Here is a 4,589-nt window from a genome sequence, read left to right on the forward strand (position 1 = left end):
TTTTTCTCTTTTTGTGAGTGTGTATGTGTATGCTTCTTTGGGTGATTTTGTCTGTATAGCTTTGCTTTTACCATTTGTCCTAGGATTCTGTCTGTACTTTTTTTTTTTTTTTTTTTAGTATAGCTTTTAGCACTTGTTATCACTGCTGGATTTGTTTTACGGTTTGGTTGCTCTCTTCTTTCCTTCTTTCTTTTTTTAAAAATTACTTTTTAATTTTTTAATTTTTAATAATTTTTTAGTTTAATAACTTTTTTTTTTCTGTCTTTCTATCCTTTTTCTCCCTTTTCTTCTGAGCCATGTGGTGGACAAGGTCTTCATACTCTGGCCACATGTCAGGCCTGTGTCTCTGAAGGGGGAGAGCCAAGTTCAGAACATTGGTCCACCAGAGTCCTCCCAGCTCCATGTAATATCAAACGGCAAAAGCTCTCCCAGACATCTCCATCTCAACACTAAGACCAGCTCCACTCAACGACCAGCAAGCTACAGTGCTGGACACCCTGTGCCAAACAACTAGCAAGACAGGAACACAAACCCACCCATTAGCAGAGAGGCTGCCTAAAATCAAAATAAGGTCACAGACACCTCAAAACACACTGCCAGATGGGGTCCTGCCCACCAGAGAGTAAAGATCCAGCCTCATCCACCAGAACACAGGCACCAGTCCCCTACACCAGGCCTACAAACCCACTGAACCAACCTTAGCCACTGGGGGGAGACACCAAAAACAACAGGAACTATGAACCTGCAGCCTGCGAAAAAGAGGCCCCAAACACAGTAAGTTAAGCAAAATGAGAAGACAGAGAAACACACAGCAGATGAAGGAGCAAGGTAAAAACCCACCAGACCAAACAAATGAAGAGGAAATAGGCAGTCTACCTGAAAAACAATTCAGAGTAATGATAGTAAAGATGATCCAAAATCTTGGAAATAGAATGGAGAAAATAATCAAGTCCAGGAAGAACAGAGAGTCCCATACAGGATAAATCCAAGGAGAAACATGCCAAGAAACATAGTAATCAAACTATCAAAAATTAAATAGAAAGAAAAGATATTAAAAGCAGCAAGGGAGAAACAATAAATAACATACAAGGGAATCCCCATAAGGTTAACAGCTGATCTTTCAGCAGAAGCTCTGTAAGCCAGAAGGGAGTGGTAGGACATATTTAAAGTAATGAAAGGGAAAAACCTACAAGATTACTCTACCCAGCAAGGATCTCATTCAGATTTGACAGAGGAATTAAAACCTTTACAGATAAGCAAAAGCACAACATTAAACCCACTAATATTCGAATTATAGGGGTCCCAGAAGAAGAAGAGAAAAAGAAGGGACTGAGAAAATATTTGAAGAGATTACAGTTGAAAACTTCCCTAATATGGGAAAGAGAATAGTCAATCAAGTCCAGGAAGAACAGAGAGTCCCATACAGGATAAATCCAAGGAGAAACATGCCAAGAAACATAGTAATCAAACTATCAAAAATTAAATAGAAAGAAAAGATATTAAAAGCAGCAAGGGAGAAACAATAAATAACATACAAGGGAATCCCCATAAGGTTAACAGCTGATCTTTCAGCAGAAGCTCTGTAAGCCAGAAGGGAGTGGTAGGACATATTTAAAGTAATGAAAGGGAAAAACCTACAAGATTACTCTACCCAGCAAGGATCTCATTCAGATTTGACAGAGGAATTAAAACCTTTACAGATAAGCAAAAGCTAAGAGAATTCAGCACCACCAAACCAGCCTTACAACAAATCCTAAAGGAACTTCTCTAGACAGGAAACACAAGAGAAGGAAAAGACTTACAATAACAAACCAAAACAATTAAGAAAAATATCGATAATTAGCTTAAATATAAATGGGTTAAATGCTCCAACCAAAAGACATAGTTCGGCTGAATGGATACAAAAACAAGACCCATATATATGCTGTCTACAAGAGACCCACTTCAGACCTAAGGACACATACAGACTGAAAGTGAGGGGATAGAAAAAGATATTCCACCCAAATGGAAATCAAAAGAAACATGGAGTAGCATTTCTCATATCAGACAAAATAGATAGAACCATACATATTGATAACTACCTTAAATGAAAATGGATTAAATGCTCCAACCAAAAGACATAGATGGGCTGAATGGACACAAAAGCAAGACCCGTATATATGCTGTCTACTAGAGATGCACTACAGACCTAGGGAGATGTATAGATTGAAAGTGAGGGGATGGAAAAAGATATTCCATGCAAATGGAAATCAAAAGAAAGCTGGAGCAGCAATTCTCATATCAGACAATATAGATTTTAAAATAAAGACTGTTACAGGAGACAAAGAAGGACACTACATAATGATCAAGGGATCAATTGAAGAAGAAGATATAACAATTGTAAATATTTATGCACCCAACATAGGAGCACCTCAATACATAAGGCAAATGCTAACAGCCATAAAAGGGGAAATCAACCGTAACACAATCATAGTAGGGACTTTAACACCTCACTTTGAACAATGGAAAGATCATCCAAATTGAAAATAAATAAACACAAGCTTCAAATGATACATTAAACAAGATGGACGTAATTGATATTTATTAGATGATCCACCCAATAACAGCAGAGTATCCTTTCTTCTCAAATCCTCATGGAACATTTTCCAGAATACATCATAACTTGGGTCACAAATTAATCCTTCAATTTTAAGAAAATTGAAATTGTATCAAGTATCTTTTCTAACCACAACGTTATGAGACTAGATATCAATTACAGGAAAAAATCTGTAAAAAATACAAATACATGGAGGCTAAACAGTACACTACTAAATAACCAAGAGATCACTGAAGAAATCAAAGAGGAAATCAAAAAATACCGAGAAGTAAATGACAATGAAAACACGACAACCCAAAACCTATGGGATGCAGCCAAAGCAGTTCTAAGAGGGAGTTTATAGCAAAACAATCCTACCTCAAGAAACAAAAACATCCCAAATAAACAACCTAACCTTACACCTAAAGTAATTAGAGAAAGAACAAAAAAAACCCAAAGTTAGCAGAAGGAAAGAAATCATAAACAACAGACCAGAAATAAATGAAAAAGGAATGAAGGGAACAATAGCAAAGATCAATACAACTAAACGCTGGTTCTTTGAGAAGATAAACAAAATTGATAAACCATTAGCCAGACTCCTCAAGATAAAAAGGGAAAAGACTAATCAATAGAGTTAGAAATGAAAACGGAGAAGTAACAACTGACACTGCAGAAGTACAGAGGATCATGAGAGATTACTACAAGCAACACTATGCCAGTAAAATGGATAACCTGGAAGAAATGGACAAATCCTTAGAGAAGCAACACCTTCCAACACTGAACCAGGTAGAAATAGAAAATATAAACAGACCAATCACAAGCATTGAAATTGAGACTGTGACTAAAAATCTTCCAGCAAACAAAAGCCCAGGACCAGATGCCTTCACAGGTGAATTCCATCAAACATTTAGAGAAGAGCTAACACCTATCCTTCTCAAACTCTCCCAAAATATAGCAGAGGGAGGAACACTCCCAAACTCATTCTACAAGGCCACCATCACCCTGATACCAAAACCAGACAAAGATGTCACAATGAAAACTACAGGCCAATATCACTGATGAACAGAGATGCAAAAATCCTCAAGAAAATACTAGCAAACAGAATCCAACAGCCCATTAAAAGGAACATACACCATGATCAATTGGGGTTTATCCCAGAAATGCCAGGATTCTTCAATATATGCAAATCAATCAATGTGATAAACCATATTAACAAACTGAAGGAGAAAAAACATATGATCATCTCAATAGATGCAGAAAAAACTTCTGGCAAAATCCAACACCGTTTTGTGATAAAAAACCTCCAGAAAGTAGGCATAGAGGGAACTTACCTTAACATAATAAAGGCCATATATGACAAACCTACAGCCGACATTGTTCCTAATGGTGAAGAACTGAAACCATTTCCTCTAAAATCAGGAATAAGACAAGGTTGTCCACTCTTACCACTATTAGTCAACATAGTTTTGGAAGTTTTAGCCACAGCAATCAGAGAAGAAAAAGAAATAAAAAGAATCCAAATCAGAAAAGAAGAGGTAAAGCTGTCACTGTTTGCAGATGACATAATACTATGCTTAGAGAATCCTAAAGATGTTAACAGAAAACTACTAGAGCTAATCAATGAATTTCGAAAAGTAGCAGGATACAAAATTAATACACAGAAATTCTCTTGCATTCCTTTACACTAATGATGAAAAATCTTAAAGAGGAATGAAGGAAACACTCCCATTTACCATTGCAACAAAAAGGATAAAATACCTAGGAATAAACCTACCTATGGAGACAAAAACCTGTAGGTAGAAAGCTATGACACTGATGAAAGAAATTAAAGATGATACAAACAGATGGAGATATATAACATGTTTTTGGATTGTAAGAATCAACATTGTGTAAATGACTATACTACCCAAAGCAACCTACATATTCAATGCAATCCCTATCAAACTACCAATGGCATTTTTCACAGAACTAGAACAAAAAATTTCACAATTTGTATGGAAACACAAAAGACCTC

The sequence above is a fragment of the Physeter macrocephalus genome, chromosome 8 (assembly GCF_002837175.3).
Source record: "Physeter macrocephalus isolate SW-GA chromosome 8, ASM283717v5, whole genome shotgun sequence".
Taxonomy (NCBI): Eukaryota; Metazoa; Chordata; class Mammalia; order Artiodactyla; family Physeteridae; genus Physeter; species Physeter macrocephalus.